Raw genomic sequence first — 19322 nt, 5'->3', positions numbered from 1 at the left:
ACATAGTAACAAATCCAAATTGCTGCTCTCTTTGTAGGCAAGCAAGGGTTTGTTGCAACTGCAATTCTTACTTCTTCTTGGAAATGTTGGGACGGCAGTACATTCCATCACATCCATCTAGTGTACACAGGTAGGTCCATTGTGGCGGGTAGGCGGCTGGCTGCTTTAATGGCTGTTTGCTGTTCCCCTACTCCACTCCACTCCACTAGTTGACTGTGTTGCTGCATCAATCAGTGGCTGGCTCAGGTGCAGCTCTTTAACCTACCTAGGAGGGAGGGCGGAGAGAAGACAAGGAAGGTGAATGAGCTGTTCCAATGTGAAATGCCGGAAACACAGAAACACAGAAGACACACACACAACAAGAGGTGGCAATGTATTAATTAATTGCATTTAATAAATGAGCTCATTATCACACATGACTGTACAAATGCATTGTCCAACAGGTGTTGAAATAATGGGATTAAAAGGGGAGATCCCATCAGAAACAAAAACAATAGCAAACACAAATAGCACTTTTGGAATCTGATTTTAGTCAACACATAAGGGAAGGGTGCACCGGTCCTGGAAATACTGCAATACCAGGTCAATGCGTGGAGTGGACAGAGCAAGCTCTATTTCCATCTCCCTGTTCTAAAAATCCATTTAATATATGGTCCCCAGATAGGGGACGTATCAGATATTAAACTGATAAGAACAGATACTACACTTGATCTTAGCCAAAAGGCCGAGAAGCGATAACCCGAGCGGCCCTTGCCTTGCCCGAGCCTGTCCCATACTGCTGTTCACCCCTTGCAGCGATTGATTCAGCCTACTCCTAGGCAATTCCATGGGGCCCTGCAGGCTCACACACATTTACAGCTACTAAGCGGGAGGGAGGTGAATAAAGGCCGGAGAGGAAGCTACACAGGATTTGCTTCTTTTGCTTGCACCACAATGCAGTGCTGAAAGAGGAGGAATCTACATAAAAACGCCTTCCTGGCAACGCCCAAATGCCCTCCTGCCATGCAGATAAACACTGGCAGCGGCAGCAAGTGCATGCCCACAGCCACCCCTTGTTCCTTCACACCTTGTATCAGCTGTAATCCAGTCCAGTCCAGTCCAGTGCTGCCTGCTGAGCAGCACTGACCAACACTGCCTGGGCCCAGGCTTTTATCTATCTCTGAGGCAGGCCCCATTATGATGTCAGAAAGCTGGCTCTGGAATCCTGAGGGCTCCACTATGACACGTGCAAAGTTCCGTCTGAACTTTATATAAGACGGTGCGGCTCAGTCAGTCACTCAGTGTTGCCTGAGAGGGCAACACTGCAACAGCCGGCCGCCAGGCTGTCTTTTTTTTGCACAGCTAGTTGCCTCCAGGAGGCCACAAGAGGGAGACAAGGGACTGCAAAATGGAAAATAGGCATCCACCAACTTTACAGACAACTTGTTCTCCTTGCTCCTACAACCTCCATCCTTGCACAGTTTGTTATTTTATTCTTCTAGGTAACATAGTAACAAATCCAAATTGCTGCTCTCTTTGTAGGCAAGCAAGGGTTTGTTGCAACTGCAATTCTTACTTCTTCTTGGAAATGTTGGGACGGCAGTACATTCCATCACATCCATCTAGTGTACACAGGTAGGTCCATTGTGGCGGGTAGGCGGCTGGCTGCTTTAATGGCTGTTTGCTGTTCCCCTACTCCACTCCACTCCACTAGTTGACTGTGTTGCTGCATCAATCAGTGGCTGGCTCAGGTGCAGCTCTTTAACCTACCTAGGAGGGAGGGCGGAGAGAAGACAAGGAAGGTGAATGAGCTGTTCCAATGTGAAATGCCGGAAACACAGAAACACAGAAGACACACACACAACAAGAGGTGGCAATGTATTAATTAATTGCATTTAATAAATGAGCTCATTATCACACATGACTGTACAAATGCATTGTCCAACAGGTGTTGAAATAATGGGATTAAAAGGGGAGATCCCATCAGAAAGACAAAAACAATAGCAAACACAAATAGCACTTTTGGAATCTGATTTTAGTCAACACATAAGGGAAGGGTGCACCGGTCCTGGAAATACTGCAATACCAGGTCAATGCGTGGAGTGGACAGAGCAAGCTCTATTTCCATCTCCCTGTTCTAAAAATCCATTTAATATATGGTCCCCAGATAGGGGACGTATCAGATATTAAACTGATAAGAACAGATACTACACTTGATCTTAGCCAAAAGGCCGAGAAGCGATAACCCGAGCGGCCCTTGCCTTGCCCGAGCCTGTCCCATACTGCTGTTCACCCCTTGCAGCGATTGATTCAGCCTACTCCTAGGCAATTCCATGGGGCCCTGCAGGCTCACACACATTTACAGCTACTAAGCGGGAGGGAGGTGAATAAAGGCCGGAGAGGAAGCTACACAGGATTTGCTTCTTTTGCTTGCACCACAATGCAGTGCTGAAAGAGGAGGAATCTACATAAAAACGCCTTCCTGGCAACGCCCAAATGCCCTCCTGCCATGCAGATAAACACTGGCAGCGGCAGCAAGTGCATGCCCACAGCCACCCCTTGTTCCTTCACACCTTGTATCAGCTGTAATCCAGTCCAGTCCAGTCCAGTGCTGCCTGCTGAGCAGCACTGACCAACACTGCCTGGGCCCAGGCTTTTATCTATCTCTGAGGCAGGCCCCATTATGATGTCAGAAAGCTGGCTCTGGAATCCTGAGGGCTCCACTATGACACGTGCAAAGTTCCGTCTGAACTTTATATAAGACGGTGCGGCTCAGTCAGTCACTCAGTGTTGCCTGAGAGGGCAACACTGCAACAGCCGGCCGCCAGGCTGTCTTTTTTTTGCACATTTATTTGCCTCCAGGAGGCCACAAGAGGGAGACAAGGGACTGCAAAATGGAAAATAGGCATCCACCAACTTTACAGACAACTTCTCTTTGCTCCTACAACCTCCATCCTTGCACAGTTTGTTATTCTTCCAGGTAACATAGTAACAAATCCAAATTGCTGCTCTCTTTGTAGGCAAGCAAGGGTTTGTTGCAACTGCAATTCTTACTTCTTCTTGGAAATGTAGGGACGACAGTACATTCCATCACATCCATCTAGTGTACACAGGTAGGTCCATTGTGGCGGGCGGGCTGCTTTAATGGCTGTTTGCTGTTCCCCCTACTCCACTCCACTATTTGACTGTGGTGCTGCATCAATCAATCAGTGGCTGGCTCAGGTGCAGCTCTTTAACCTACCTAAAAGGGAGGGCGGAGAGAAGACAAGGAAGGTGAATGAGCTGTTCCAATGTGAAATGCCGGAAACACAGAAACACAGAAGACACACACACACACACACACACACACACACACACACACACACACACACACACACACACACACACACACACACAACAAGAGGTGGCAATGTATTAATTAATTGCATTTAATAAATGAGCTCATTATCACACATGACTGTACAAATGCATTGTCCAACAGGTGTTGAAATAATGGGATTAAAAGGGGAGATCCCATCAGAAAGACAAAAACAATAGCAAACACAAATAGCACTTTTGGAATCTGATTTTAGTCAACACATAAGGGAAGGGTGCACCGGTCCTGGAAATACTGCAATACCAGGTCAATGCGTGGAGTGGACAGAGCAAGCTCTATTTCCATCTCCCTGTTCTAAAAATCCATTTAATATATGGTCCCCAGATAGGGGACGTATCAGATATTAAACTGATAAGAACAGATACTACACTTGATCTTAGCCAAAAGGCCGAGAAGCGATAACCCGAGCGGCCCTTGCCTTGCCCGAGCCTGTCCCATACTGCTGTTCACCCCTTGCAGCGATTGATTCAGCCTACTCCTAGGCAATTCCATGGGGCCCTGCAGGCTCACACACATTTACAGCTACTAAGCGGGAGGGAGGTGAATAAAGGCCGGAGAGGAAGCTACACAGGATTTGCTTCTTTTGCTTGCACCACAATGCAGTGCTGAAAGAGGAGGAATCTACATAAAAACGCCTTCCTGGCAACGCCCAAATGCCCTCCTGCCATGCAGATAAACACTGGCAGCGGCAGCAAGTGCATGCCCACAGCCACCCCTTGTTCCTTCACACCTTGTATCAGCTGTAATCCAGTCCAGTCCAGTCCAGTGCTGCCTGCTGAGCAGCACTGACCAACACTGCCTGGGCCCAGGCTTTTATCTATCTCTGAGGCAGGCCCCATTATGATGTCAGAAAGCTGGCTCTGGAATCCTGAGGGCTCCACTATGACACGTGCAAAGTTCCGTCTGAACTTTATATAAGACGGTGCGGCTCAGTCAGTCACTCAGTGTTGCCTGAGAGGGCAACACTGCAACAGCCGGCCGCCAGGCTGTCTTTTTTTTGCACATTTATTTGCCTCCAGGAGGCCACAAGAGGGAGACAAGGGACTGCAAAATGGAAAATAGGCATCCACCAACTTTACAGACAACTTCTCTTTGCTCCTACAACCTCCATCCTTGCACAGTTTGTTATTCTTCCAGGTAACATAGTAACAAATCCAAATTGCTGCTCTCTTTGTAGGCAAGCAAGGGTTTGTTGCAACTGCAATTCTTACTTCTTCTTGGAAATGTAGGGACGACAGTACATTCCATCACATCCATCTAGTGTACACAGGTAGGTCCATTGTGGCGGGCGGGCTGCTTTAATGGCTGTTTGCTGTTCCCCCTACTCCACTCCACTATTTGACTGTGGTGCTGCATCAATCAATCAGTGGCTGGCTCAGGTGCAGCTCTTTAACCTACCTAAAAGGGAGGGCGGAGAGAAGACAAGGAAGGTGAATGAGCTGTTCCAATGTGAAATGCCGGAAACACAGAAACACAGAAGACACACACACACACACACACACACACACACACACACACACACACACACACACACACACACACACACACACACACACACAACAAGAGGTGGCAATGTATTAATTAATTGCATTTAATAAATGAGCTCATTATCACACATGACTGTACAAATGCATTGTCCAACAGGTGTTGAAATAATGGGATTAAAAGGGGAGATCCCATCAGAAAGACAAAAACAATAGCAAACACAAATAGCACTTTTGGAATCTGATTTTAGTCAACACATAAGGGAAGGGTGCACCGGTCCTGGAAATACTGCAATACCAGGTCAATGCGTGGAGTGGACAGAGCAAGCTCTATTTCCATCTCCCTGTTCTAAAAATCCATTTAATATATGGTCCCCAGATAGGGGACGTATCAGATATTAAACTGATAAGAACAGATTTTTTTTTATTTATTGAAAGCCCGAGCCGTGCTTTCTATCACCCAAGTGCATAAAAAGTGCAGAGGTGCCACACAAAAAGTGCACAAGGATGCGGTCTATCGCAGCCCTTCTCTTAAAAGAGAGAGGCCCCGCATAACCATTCCCTGACCCTCCAAACCTTAGGCCTAGAGGATCAAGGATCGATGGTCCCCCCTCGCCGAAGCTTAGGGAGACCCAAACACACTCCTAGGCTTCTACCTGGGCTGCCACCCCAGTGTCCACCTAGGAGCCTGCATCCTAGTTGCACCTCCCCTCCGAAGAAGGGAGGCCGGGTTGCAGGGGAAAAAGGAACCAGAAGGCCACACATTTTCCCCCTAGACCTCAGGAGGGTCCCAAAAGGGCACCGCATCCCAAAATCCTTGTGACAAACGTGACAAACACACAGTGAAAAACAAAATTAAATAAGTGGATGTGCGCTGTGATACAGCCTGGACATCCGCCAGGTATATAAAAATTCCTCATCTCCCAGCCAGAAGGCCGGGAGAATAAAGGTGTGTGCTTAAAAGTGTGAAAGAAGAGTGCGTGCAAGTGTGCCTTCACTCAGTGGGATCCCACCCCCAGTGAGTTAGGGCACCCCAGGGTCACCAGCCCTGGGGCACATAGCAACTCGGGCTTTCAAACTACCCGACCTCCTGACCTCGATCCGGCGGTCGCCTGGTCACCTACAAATGGTACCTTTAAACCAAATGCGTACACCAGAGCGATGACCGTTGTGGTTCCCTGCCCTCACCTCGGCGTTCTGTCATCCCCCTACGATGGCCCACGTACCACCGGCAGGGATGATTACTAACCTCAGCTTGAGCAGGTACTACACTTGATCTTAGCCAAAAGGCCGAGAAGCGATAACCCGAGCGGCCCTTGCCTTGCCCGAGCCTGTCCCATACTGCTGTTCACCCCTTGCAGCGATTGATTCAGCCTACTCCTAGGCAATTCCATGGGGCCCTGCAGGCTCACACACATTTACAGCTACTAAGCGGGAGGGAGGTGAATAAAGGCCGGAGAGGAAGCTACACAGGATTTGCTTCTTTTGCTTGCACCACAATGCAGTGCTGAAAGAGGAGGAATCTACATAAAAACGCCTTCCTGGCAACGCCCAAATGCCCTCCTGCCATGCAGATAAACACTGGCAGCGGCAGCAAGTGCATGCCCACAGCCACCCCTTGTTCCTTCACACCTTGTATCAGCTGTAATCCAGTCCAGTCCAGTCCAGTGCTGCCTGCTGAGCAGCACTGACCAACACTGCCTGGGCCCAGGCTTTTATCTATCTCTGAGGCAGGCCCCATTATGATGTCAGAAAGCTGGCTCTGGAATCCTGAGGGCTCCACTATGACACGTGCAAAGTTCCGTCTGAACTTTATATAAGACGGTGCGGCTCAGTCAGTCACTCAGTGTTGCCTGAGAGGGCAACACTGCAACAGCCGGCCGCCAGGCTGTCTTTTTTTTGCACATTTATTTGCCTCCAGGAGGCCACAAGAGGGAGACAAGGGACTGCAAAATGGAAAATAGGCATCCACCAACTTTACAGACAACTTCTCTTTGCTCCTACAACCTCCATCCTTGCACAGTTTGTTATTCTTCCAGGTAACATAGTAACAAATCCAAATTGCTGCTCTCTTTGTAGGCAAGCAAGGGTTTGTTGCAACTGCAATTCTTACTTCTTCTTGGAAATGTAGGGACGACAGTACATTCCATCACATCCATCTAGTGTACACAGGTAGGTCCATTGTGGCGGGCGGGCTGCTTTAATGGCTGTTTGCTGTTCCCCCTACTCCACTCCACTATTTGACTGTGGTGCTGCATCAATCAATCAGTGGCTGGCTCAGGTGCAGCTCTTTAACCTACCTAAAAGGGAGGGCGGAGAGAAGACAAGGAAGGTGAATGAGCTGTTCCAATGTGAAATGCCGGAAACACAGAAACACAGAAGACACACACACACACACACACACACACACACACACACACACACACACACACACACACACACACACACACACACACACACACAACAAGAGGTGGCAATGTATTAATTAATTGCATTTAATAAATGAGCTCATTATCACACATGACTGTACAAATGCATTGTCCAACAGGTGTTGAAATAATGGGATTAAAAGGGGAGATCCCATCAGAAAGACAAAAACAATAGCAAACACAAATAGCACTTTTGGAATCTGATTTTAGTCAACACATAAGGGAAGGGTGCACCGGTCCTGGAAATACTGCAATACCAGGTCAATGCGTGGAGTGGACAGAGCAAGCTCTATTTCCATCTCCCTGTTCTAAAAATCCATTTAATATATGGTCCCCAGATAGGGGACGTATCAGATATTAAACTGATAAGAACAGATACTACACTTGATCTTAGCCAAAAGGCCGAGAAGCGATAACCCGAGCGGCCCTTGCCTTGCCCGAGCCTGTCCCATACTGCTGTTCACCCCTTGCAGCGATTGATTCAGCCTACTCCTAGGCAATTCCATGGGGCCCTGCAGGCTCACACACATTTACAGCTACTAAGCGGGAGGGAGGTGAATAAAGGCCGGAGAGGAAGCTACACAGGATTTGCTTCTTTTGCTTGCACCACAATGCAGTGCTGAAAGAGGAGGAATCTACATAAAAACGCCTTCCTGGCAACGCCCAAATGCCCTCCTGCCATGCAGATAAACACTGGCAGCGGCAGCAAGTGCATGCCCACAGCCACCCCTTGTTCCTTCACACCTTGTATCAGCTGTAATCCAGTCCAGTCCAGTCCAGTGCTGCCTGCTGAGCAGCACTGACCAACACTGCCTGGGCCCAGGCTTTTATCTATCTCTGAGGCAGGCCCCATTATGATGTCAGAAAGCTGGCTCTGGAATCCTGAGGGCTCCACTATGACACGTGCAAAGTTCCGTCTGAACTTTATATAAGACGGTGCGGCTCAGTCAGTCACTCAGTGTTGCCTGAGAGGGCAACACTGCAACAGCCGGCCGCCAGGCTGTCTTTTTTTTGCACAGCTAGTTGCCTCCAGGAGGCCACAAGAGGGAGACAAGGGACTGCAAAATGGAAAATAGGCATCCACCAACTTTACAGACAACTTGTTCTCCTTGCTCCTACAACCTCCATCCTTGCACAGTTTGTTATTTTATTCTTCTAGGTAACATAGTAACAAATCCAAATTGCTGCTCTCTTTGTAGGCAAGCAAGGGTTTGTTGCAACTGCAATTCTTACTTCTTCTTGGAAATGTTGGGACGGCAGTACATTCCATCACATCCATCTAGTGTACACAGGTAGGTCCATTGTGGCAGGTAGGCGGCTGGCTGCTTTAATGGCTGTTTGCTGTTCCCCTACTCCACTCCACTCCACTAGTTGACTGTGTTGCTGCATCAATCAGTGGCTGGCTCAGGTGCAGCTCTTTAACCTACCTAGGAGGGAGGGCGGAGAGAAGACAAGGAAGGTGAATGAGCTGTTCCAATGTGAAATGCCGGAAACACAGAAACACAGAAGACACACACACAACAAGAGGTGGCAATGTATTAATTAATTGCATTTAATAAATGAGCTCATTATCACACATGACTGTACAAATGCATTGTCCAACAGGTGTTGAAATAATGGGATTAAAAGGGGAGATCCCATCAGAAAGACAAAAACAATAGCAAACACAAATAGCACTTTTGGAATCTGATTTTAGTCAACACATAAGGGAAGGGTGCACCGGTCCTGGAAATACTGCAATACCAGGTCAATGCGTGGAGTGGACAGAGCAAGCTCTATTTCCATCTCCCTGTTCTAAAAATCCATTTAATATATGGTCCCCAGATAGGGGACGTATCAGATATTAAACTGATAAGAACAGATAAGGTTTCAACAAAGTTTTTTATTGGCAAAAATAATATATTTTACAGACTTTTTTTTAAAATTGAAACCACAAGATAAAATCAACAGCATAATACATGAATATTCATACATTTAAATGAATACAAAAGTAATAATAATAAGACCATTAATACAGATGTTATAATAAAAGTACAGAACAATAGCAGGATAAAATTTATACAGGGCATAAAAGACATAAAAGAATAAAACCATTTTTATTTACAATGTTATGGTATTCCACATTTGCAAACACCACATGGATGTTGCTTCTTTTACCCCTAGCTGCTTTTTGTCCCTAAGATAATAAATATACATTTCACTTAGGGCATATTTCACACAATTTTTAACGTCAATAAAATCATGTTTAAAAAGCAGAATGTTCCTAACCTTCCAGATGGCATTCTTAAAACAGTTTAAAATGATCCAACAGACCATTTGCTGTTTAAAACTTGGGCAGTTAAAAAGACCATAAAACACGTATTCAAATTTAAGATCTTTAAGACCGCAGGCCCATTTCAGCAATGGGCCTACCTTCCTCCAAACCTCCTGTGCATATGGGCAGTTCCAAAACAGGTGCATTACCGTCTCGTCGTCACCACACCTGTCTCTCGGGCACTTGGCTCTCGCCACCAGTCCTCGCCTATGCTGGAATTCACGAGTAGGGAGGCACTGGTGAACGATTGCCCAGGCAAGGTCCTTGTGCACATTTGCCATAAATTTCCCGAAAACGTTCCGCCACACCACCTTGGACCTTGCCTGTGAGAAATTTGAAACTGCCAGTGTATCCTCCTGCCGCCTACAGGAGAGTGACACTTTTTCCTGGTCCCCCAATATGTCAGGCTCCAATTCTTGGAGACCTAGGAGCCTGACAGTTTTTTCGAGCACCGCATATTGTTTTGGGGGACACAGAAGCACAGGAGAATTCAAAGGGACACGAAACCATCGTTTAAAAATCATGCCCGTAGCGTACTTTAAAAAGTAGCTAAAAATACCATCAGAATTATACATTTTAAAACAGAAGCAAAAGTATTTAATGTAAAAGAAGTTAAAAAGGTTAGGAACATCTCTCCCGCCATTGTCCTTACATCTGTACATAAAATCACGTTTTAGTTTTTCCATTTTGGAACCCCATAAAAACATAAAACAGATCCTGGTCACTTTTTTAATATATAAAATTGTTGGAGGGAAAACCATAGCTACATAAAGCATTATGGGTAATAAAACAGATTTAATTATTAAAACTTTTCCCTCCATGGTGAGATTTCTCAAATTCCACATTAAAACCTTTTTTTCCATTTTGGCAATTACTGAATCCCAATTGGGTCTCCCATCGTTTTCTTGATTAAAAACAATTCCTAAAATTTTTATCTGATCCTGCTGCATGTTAACTCCTGGTGTCACAGAGGAATCCCATACACCAGTATAAAAACAGTCACACTTATCAACGTTTAATTTAAAACCAGAGGCTTCACAAAAAAAGCCGGTGTTCCTCAATGCCCGTCTCATAGAAGCGGCGTCTGGGCATAGGACGGTGGCGTCATCCATATAGCCTAGGATTTTTACCTGGTTCCCCCTTCCTCCAGGTATGGGCACGCCTCTGATGACTTTATCATCTCTTATTAGGGTGAACAGAGGTTCTATGGCACAAATAAAAAGGAGCGGAGACAACGGGCACCCCTGTTTCACCCCTGATAAAAGAGGAACACCTTTAGTTAAAAATCCGTTGATAGAAATTTGGCTAAAACAGGATCGATATAAAAGCTTAATACGTGTTAAAATAATTTCAGGAACAGCCATCTTTTTAAGAACCATAAAAAGATATTCATGGGAGACCCGGTCAAAAGCCTTCTCGAAATCTAAGGATAAAATAGCAAGGCTTTGACCCCTTTCTTTAAAATACCAAATGATGTCACGTAAAATATTCAGGGACTCAGTAATTGACCTCCCAGGTACCCCACATACCTGGTTTGGATGGATTAATTTATGAATAAAAGGTTTAAAACGGATTGTTATTAGTTTAGCTAAAATTTTACAATCAACGTTTAAAAGAGTAATAGGGCGCCAGTTTTTTAACTGGTCCCTCTCACCTTTTTTAAAAATTAAGGACACAATCCCCCTCCTCCAGGAAGGGGGCAGCTCTTCAGTAATAAAAACTTCCTTATACAATAAAAACATGTCATTCTTTAAAATTTCCCAAAAAGCATGATAAAATTCGATGGGCAGACCATCTTCCCCAGGAGCTTTCCCATTAGAAAAACTTTTAAAAGCAAATAAAAGTTCCTCCAAGGTAATATTACGGGATAAAACTTCCTGGTCTAAAATATCTAGCTTGGCATCAAGGGAATTAAGAACATGTTCTAAAAAGGAAGGATCAATATTTTTCTTGTTAAAAAGAGATTGGTAGAAATTAAAAGCAGAATTTAAAATGCCGACCATAGTGGTTTCTCCTTCAAGGTTTAAAATGACATCTCGTTTATCCATTACCTTTTTGAAGAAGAACCGGGAACACTTCTCGCCATCCTCGAGGTGCTTTACATGTGAATTAAAAATTATTTGTTTCCCTTTCTCTTCTATGGCATGTTTTATTTCAGCTTTAAGATTTAAGATATCATCATCAACATCCATACCAATCTCCTTCAATTTGAAAAGTACATGTAAACGTTTATTAAGAACATAAAACCATTGTTTTTTCTCTTTTGCTTTCTTCTTACCTGCTCGAATAAAAAAAGCTCTGATTTTGGGTTTAATGCCCTCCCACCAGTGTAGCATAGGCTGACTGGGCGCTCTATGGGACTGCCAACACTGGTAGGTCCGCACAAACTCCTCTTTAATGATGGGGTCCTCCAGGAGTGTGGTGTTTAGTCTCCAGGGACCCCTACAAGCTTTTTGCTCTCCCTCTAGCTCCAGGTGCACTGAAAGGAGCTTGTGATCAGATAAAATATTTGTTAAAAGCAAACATTTTTTGGGAATAAAACTATTAGAAGTGAAAATAAAATCAATTCTGGAGCTCACTCTTCCATTGGACCAGGTGGGGCCTGGGTCCGCAGGCAAGAGTTCCCTCCAGCAATCTTTCAATTTAAAATCACCAATAAAATTCTTGAGCAGGTAAGAAGTACGGTCAATTTTTCGATTAAAATCCCCACCCTGCCGGTGTTCTCCATCTCGCACACAGTTAAAATCACCACCCACCAGCAGGGGGGTAGACCCAACACAAAACAATGGTAAAATCTCTAATAGTTCTGCCCTCTCCTGTTTGGTAGGAGGGGCATAAACGTTTAAAACACGAATTAAAATTCCATTAAAAAGCAAATGTATTAAAATAGCTCTGCCGGGCATGATTTCAGTCACTGTTTGGATGGAGATAAAACGACCTCGGCAGAGCAATCCAACCCCCGCAGAGCGACAGTCATTTCCACCAGACCAGACTGAGGGGCCTAGTTTCCAGTCCATCTTTAAATCTTGATATTCCAAGTCATTAGGGATTCCACATTCTTGAAGCAGGCAAAGGTCAAAGTCCACAGTCTCTAAAAATGAAAATAAAGCAGTCCTGCGGACAGGGCTCTTTAGGGACCTCACATTTAGTGAGGCGACTTTGATAGGAACCAACATAGTCTTAGTTGAGGTCAGGGTCCGAACCAGAAGAGTCGTATTCGGAGATCAGCTGCGAGTCTGGACCCCCTTTTTGAGGGGTCAATAAATCTTGAATGTTGGTAGGGTCAGAGCCAGATACGTGGGCGGCTCCAACCCCCACACTGCTCTCATCCGAACTCCGATAGGCAGCTTTCCTCCGAACTCCGGACTCCTCTTCCTCTCGCTGTCTCTTTGCAGAATGGCTCCTATCCATCTCCTCGAAGTCGCTCTCACCCATCTCTGGCCCCTGGCTGAAGATATCGCTGATGTCCTTCCTGGGCAGCTGCACAGGGGCCTGTGAGGTCCCATCACTCTTGGCAACCTTTGCCTGCTTACGGGGAGCCTTCATCGCAAGCCCCTCCACAACCGCAGTGGAGGAACTTTGCTCCGACCCCCCCGTTGACCGGAAATGGTCAAAACGAGGCTCCAATCCAGCATATTTTAGGGTTTTCTTAATGGAGCCCTCGTCTGACACAGAGTGTCTCCGCTCCATGCCCACACTCTTGGGACAGGCGTCAGGTCCTACTGCAGAACCTACGGAGCCACGACGCCTGTCGCTAACCACTGCCTCAACAGGGTCCACTGCAGGCGGAGCAGAGGACCTGTTTGCAGAGGTGCCGGTCAACTTATGTCCAGCAGAGTCAGAATTCCTCCTGCTCTGCCTGGACCCGGTGGAATCCCTATGGCCGTCCCTCGAGGCTGACATCGGTGGGCCCCCCGATGGAGCTGTGAAGGACTTTGGCCTGGACCCCTCAGTCGTCAATGCTCGTTTTGGGGCATTACCAGCGGCGTCTGCACATGTTGCAAACTGCCGCTCTGGCCCTGGTCTGGGTGGCCCAGATTTCGCTCTGCGGGGGCAATCTTTAAAAGCATGCCCAGTCATGCCGCACAGATTGCACAACACCTCGGAACTGCATTTTGCCGCTACGTGTCCAACCTGGCCACACCTGTTACACTGCACCACATGGGGCCGGTCACAATGTTCTCTGGTGTGGCCATATCTCAAGCAGTTCCGGCAGGCTATTGGCATCTGGGGGTAAAATAGGAATCCTCGATTCTTCCCAATGGCAAAGTTCTGGGGTGGGTGATGTAAGCCTCCAATGCCATTGGGATCCTGGCGGAACTTCACCCAATATTTTCTTTTGCCATTCCAGAAGCTCTGGGTGTTCAAGATTTTATGTGAGAAGCGGACCTCCCTGCAGTAACGACTGAGGAAGGTTTCAATGTCACACTCTGAGACAAATGGACTGAACATGCACATCACGAGCGGGACTTCTTCCTCCCCGTAGAGGAATAAAAAGTTCAGTCCATTTAGCCGCTCCTCACTCTGGTCCGCATCAGACAATCTTTTGTGCATGTTGTCGCAACATGCCGCGGCCGTAAAGGATACGGTGTACCGACCGCGGCTTTCCTGGTCGTTGAGACACAGGATGTCCGCCCGCTTGAGCCCCAGGAAGTCCAGCAGAATCACCTCCACAATGAAGCGAAGGTTCTTCCGCTGGCGATGGCCTTCTTCCACCTCGATGCGGACGGACTGGCGCAACCGGGTGTCCCCGGATGCAAATCCAAATGTATATGGCATTTTCAGTGCCTGGGGGCTAAGCCTGTCCCTTATAGCAGCAAGGGCTCAGATTCCACAATTAAGTGGAACCCTCCCCCAAGGCCAAGGATTAGGGTACCCCAGACACCTACGAAGCCCGATAAACGCCCTCGGAACGCTCTTAGAAAAACGCCTCAAGGCCGGTTGACCTCTTGGGTAAGGCGCGATCGCAACTCGTTGTCCGGGGGCTAAGCCCACTCCCCAAATAGCAGCAAGGGGGTGAAGTCTCTCTGTGAAAAGAGACGATCCCCCAAGGCCAAGGAGCAGGGTACCCCGGACACCTCCCAACAAAACCAGATACAGAAATACTACACCTGATCTTGCCAAAAGGCCGAGAAGCGATAACCCGAGCGGCCCTTGCCTTGCCCGAGCCTGTCCCATACTGCTGTTCACCCCTTGCAGCGATTGATTCAGCCTACTCCTAGGCAATTCCATGGGGCCCTGCAGGCTCACACACATTTACAGCTACTAAGCGGGAGGGAGGTGAATAAAGGCCGGAGAGGAAGCTACACAGGATTTGCTTCTTTTGCTTGCACCACAATGCAGTGCTGAAAGAGGAGGAATCTACATAAAAACGCCTTCCTGGCAACGCCCAAATGCCCTCCTGCCATGCAGATAAACACTGGCAGCGGCAGCAAGTGCATGCCCACAGCCACCCCTTGTTCCTTCACACCTTGTATCAGCTGTAATCCAGTCCAGTCCAGTCCAGTGCTGCCTGCTGAGCAGCACTGACCAACACTGCCTGGGCCCAGGCTTTTATCTATCTCTGAGGCAGGCCCCATTATGATGTCAGAAAGCTGGCTCTGGAATCCTGAGGGCTCCACTATGACACGTGCAAAGTTCCGTCTGAACTTTATATAAGACGGTGCGGCTCAGTCAGTCACTCAGTGTTGCCTGAGAGGGCAACACTGCAACAGCCGGCCGCCAGGCTGTCTTTTTTTTGCACAGCTAGTTGCCTCCAGGAGGCCACAAGAGGGAGACAAGGGACTGCAAAATGGAAAATAGGCATCCACCAACTTTACAGACAACTTGTTCTCCTTGCTCCTACAACCTCCATCCTTGCACAGTTTGTTATTTTATTCTTCTAGGTAACATAGTAACAAATCCAAATTGCTGCTCTCTTTGTAGGCAAGCAAGGGTTTGTTGCAACTGCAATTCTTACTTCTTCTTGGAAATGTTGGGACGGCAGTACATTCCATCACATCCATCTAGTGTACACAGGTAGGTCCATTGTGGCGGGTAGGCGGCTGGCTGCTTTAATGGCTGTTTGCTGTTCCCCTACTCCACTCCACTCCACTAGTTGACTGTGTTGCTGCATCAATCAGTGGCTGGCTCAGGTGCAGCTCTTTAACCTACCTAGGAGGGAGGGCGGAGAGAAGACAAGGAAGGTGAATGAGCTGTTCCAATGTGAAATGCCGGAAACACAGAAACACAGAAGACACACACACAACAAGAGGTGGCAATGTATTAATTAATTGCATTTAATAAATGAGCTCATTATCACACATGACTGTACAAATGCATTGTCCAACAGGTGTTGAAATAATGGGATTAAAAGGGGAGATCCCATCAGAAAGACAAAAACAATAGCAAACACAAATAGCACTTTTGGAATCTGATTTTAGTCAACACATAAGGGAAGGGTGCACCGGTCCTGGAAATACTGCAATACCAGGTCAATGCGTGGAGTGGACAGAGCAAGCTCTATTTCCATCTCCCTGTTCTAAAAATCCATTTAATATATGGTCCCCAGATAGGGGACGTATCAGATATTAAACTGATAAGAACAGATACTACACTTGATCTTAGCCAAAAGGCCGAGAAGCGATAACCCGAGCGGCCCTTGCCTTGCCCGAGCCTGTCCCATACTGCTGTTCACCCCTTGCAGCGATTGATTCAGCCTACTCCTAGGCAATTCCATGGGGCCCTGCAGGCTCACACACATTTACAGCTACTAAGCGGGAGGGAGGTGAATAAAGGCCGGAGAGGAAGCTACACAGGATTTGCTTCTTTTGCTTGCACCACAATGCAGTGCTGAAAGAGGAGGAATCTACATAAAAACGCCTTCCTGGCAACGCCCAAATGCCCTCCTGCCATGCAGATAAACACTGGCAGCGGCAGCAAGTGCATGCCCACAGCCACCCCTTGTTCCTTCACACCTTGTATCAGCTGTAATCCAGTCCAGTCCAGTCCAGTGCTGCCTGCTGAGCAGCACTGACCAACACTGCCTGGGCCCAGGCTTTTATCTATCTCTGAGGCAGGCCCCATTATGATGTCAGAAAGCTGGCTCTGGAATCCTGAGGGCTCCACTATGACACGTGCAAAGTTCCGTCTGAACTTTATATAAGACGGTGCGGCTCAGTCAGTCACTCAGTGTTGCCTGAGAGGGCAACACTGCAACAGCCGGCCGCCAGGCTGTCTTTTTTTTGCACATTTATTTGCCTCCAGGAGGCCACAAGAGGGAGACAAGGGACTGCAAAATGGAAAATAGGCATCCACCAACTTTACAGACAACTTCTCTTTGCTCCTACAACCTCCATCCTTGCACAGTTTGTTATTCTTCCAGGTAACATAGTAACAAATCCAAATTGCTGCTCTCTTTGTAGGCAAGCAAGGGTTTGTTGCAACTGCAATTCTTACTTCTTCTTGGAAATGTAGGGACGACAGTACATTCCATCACATCCATCTAGTGTACACAGGTAGGTCCATTGTGGCGGGCGGGCTGCTTTAATGGCTGTTTGCTGTTCCCCCTACTCCACTCCACTATTTGACTGTGGTGCTGCATCAATCAATCAGTGGCTGGCTCAGGTGCAGCTCTTTAACCTACCTAAAAGGGAGGGCGGAGAGAAGACAAGGAAGGTGAATGAGCTGTTCCAATGTGAAATGCCGGAAACACAGAAACACAGAAGACACACACACACACACACACACACACACACACACACACACACACACACACACACACACAACAAGAGGTGGCAATGTATTAATTAATTGCATTTAATAAATGAGCTCATTATCACACATGACTGTACAAATGCATTGTCCAACAGGTGTTGAAATAATGGGATTAAAAGGGGAGATCCCATCAGAAAGACAAAAACAATAGCAAACACAAATAGCACTTTTGGAATCTGATTTTAGTCAACACATAAGGGAAGGGTGCACCGGTCCTGGAAATACTGCAATACCAGGTCAATGCGTGGAGTGGACAGAGCAAGCTCTATTTCCATCTCCCTGTTCTAAAAATCCATTTAATATATGGTCCCCAGATAGGGGACGTATCAGATATTAAACTGATAAGAACAGATACTACACTTGATCTTAGCCAAAAGGCCGAGAAGCGATAACCCGAGCGGCCCTTGCCTTGCCCGAGCCTGTCCCATACTGCTGTTCACCCCTTGCAGCGATTGATTCAGCCTACTCCTAGGCAATTCCATGGGGCCCTGCAGGCTCACACACATTTACAGCTACTAAGCGGGAGGGAGGTGAATAAAGGCCGGAGAGGAAGCTACACAGGATTTGCTTCTTTTGCTTGCACCACAATGCAGTGCTGAAAGAGGAGGAATCTACATAAAAACGCCTTCCTGGCAACGCCCAAATGCCCTCCTGCCATGCAGATAAACACTGGCAGCGGCAGCAAGTGCATGCCCACAGCCACCCCTTGTTCCTTCACACCTTGTATCAGCTGTAATCCAGTCCAGTCCAGTCCAGTGCTGCCTGCTGAGCAGCACTGACCAACACTGCCTGGGCCCAGGCTTTTATCTATCTCTGAGGCAGGCCCCATTATGATGTCAGAAAGCTGGCTCTGGAATCCTGAGGGCTCCACTATGACACGTGCAAAGTTCCGTCTGAACTTTATATAAGACGGTGCGGCTCAGTCAGTCACTCAGTGTTGCCTGAGAGGGCAACACTGCAACAGCCGGCCGCCAGGCTGTCTTTTTTTTGCACATTTATTTGCCTCCAGGAGGCCACAAGAGGGAGACAAGGGACTGCAAAATGGAAAATAGGCATCCACCAACTTTACAGACAACTTCTCTTTGCTCCTACAACCTCCATCCTTGCACAGTTTGTTATTCTTCCAGGTAACATAGTAACAAATCCAAATTGCTGCTCTCTTTGTAGGCAAGCAAGGGTTTGTTGCAACTGCAATTCTTACTTCTTCTTGGAAATGTAGGGACGACAGTACATTCCATCACATCCATCTAGTGTACACAGGTAGGTCCATTGTGGCGGGCGGGCTGCTTTAATGGCTGTTTGCTGTTCCCCCTACTCCACTCCACTATTTGACTGTGGTGCTGCATCAATCAATCAGTGGCTGGCTCAGGTGCAGCTCTTTAACCTACCTAAAAGGGAGGGCGGAGAGAAGACAAGGAAGGTGAATGAGCTGTTCCAATGTGAAATGCCGGAAACACAGAAACACAGAAGACACACACACACACACACACACACACACACACACACACACACACACACACACACACACACACACACACACACACACACACACACACAACAAGAGGTGGCAATGTATTAATTAATTGCATTTAATAAATGAGCTCATTATCACACATGACTGTACAAATGCATTGTCCAACAGGTGTTGAAATAATGGGATTAAAAGGGGAGATCCCATCAGAAAGACAAAAACAATAGCAAACACAAATAGCACTTTTGGAATCTGATTTTAGTCAACACATAAGGGAAGGGTGCACCGGTCCTGGAAATACTGCAATACCAGGTCAATGCGTGGAGTGGACAGAGCAAGCTCTATTTCCATCTCCCTGTTCTAAAAATCCATTTAATATATGGTCCCCAGATAGGGGACGTATCAGATATTAAACTGATAAGAACAGATTTTTTTTTTTTTTTACAAAAGTTTTTATTGATCAATTGAAACAAAATACAAGTACAATATACATCATAATACAATCAGAACAATG

At 46.8% G+C, this 19322-nt stretch overlaps 7 non-coding genes and 3 pseudogenes across 7 annotated transcripts; all 10 read right to left on the bottom strand.

Moving 5' to 3' along the window:
• Positions 1–545: 545 nt before the first annotated feature.
• Positions 546–736, bottom strand: LOC142691117 (U2 spliceosomal RNA). Its single transcript, XR_012859765.1, has one exon. It is a non-coding gene; the product is annotated as a U2 spliceosomal RNA (small nuclear RNA).
• A 1295-nt stretch (positions 737–2031) lies between these two features.
• On the bottom strand, positions 2032–2222 carry LOC142691116 (U2 spliceosomal RNA). The gene has a single exon (XR_012859764.1). It is a non-coding gene; the product is annotated as a U2 spliceosomal RNA (small nuclear RNA).
• A 1342-nt stretch (positions 2223–3564) lies between these two features.
• Positions 3565–3755, bottom strand: LOC142691115 (U2 spliceosomal RNA). The gene has a single exon (XR_012859763.1). It is a non-coding gene; the product is annotated as a U2 spliceosomal RNA (small nuclear RNA).
• A 1348-nt stretch (positions 3756–5103) lies between these two features.
• Positions 5104–5283, bottom strand: LOC142691248 (U2 spliceosomal RNA; annotated as a pseudogene).
• A 788-nt stretch (positions 5284–6071) lies between these two features.
• LOC142691309 (U2 spliceosomal RNA) lies at positions 6072–6141 on the bottom strand (annotated as a pseudogene).
• A 1350-nt stretch (positions 6142–7491) lies between these two features.
• Positions 7492–7682, bottom strand: LOC142691114 (U2 spliceosomal RNA). The gene has a single exon (XR_012859762.1). It is a non-coding gene; the product is annotated as a U2 spliceosomal RNA (small nuclear RNA).
• Positions 7683–8977: 1295 nt separating this feature from the next.
• On the bottom strand, positions 8978–9169 carry LOC142691224 (U2 spliceosomal RNA). The gene has a single exon (XR_012859853.1). It is a non-coding gene; the product is annotated as a U2 spliceosomal RNA (small nuclear RNA).
• A 6848-nt stretch (positions 9170–16017) lies between these two features.
• On the bottom strand, positions 16018–16208 carry LOC142691113 (U2 spliceosomal RNA). The gene has a single exon (XR_012859761.1). It is a non-coding gene; the product is annotated as a U2 spliceosomal RNA (small nuclear RNA).
• Positions 16209–17536: 1328 nt separating this feature from the next.
• LOC142691112 (U2 spliceosomal RNA) lies at positions 17537–17727 on the bottom strand. The gene has a single exon (XR_012859760.1). It is a non-coding gene; the product is annotated as a U2 spliceosomal RNA (small nuclear RNA).
• Positions 17728–19083: 1356 nt separating this feature from the next.
• On the bottom strand, positions 19084–19262 carry LOC142691211 (U2 spliceosomal RNA; annotated as a pseudogene).
• Positions 19263–19322: the final 60 nt, after the last annotated feature.

Source organism: Rhinoderma darwinii (assembly GCF_050947455.1).
Source record: "Rhinoderma darwinii isolate aRhiDar2 chromosome 5 unlocalized genomic scaffold, aRhiDar2.hap1 SUPER_5_unloc_36, whole genome shotgun sequence".
Taxonomy (NCBI): Eukaryota; Metazoa; Chordata; class Amphibia; order Anura; family Rhinodermatidae; genus Rhinoderma; species Rhinoderma darwinii.
Note: the sequence above shows the minus strand (reverse complement) of the source record. Positions and strands in the feature narration are given on the sequence as shown.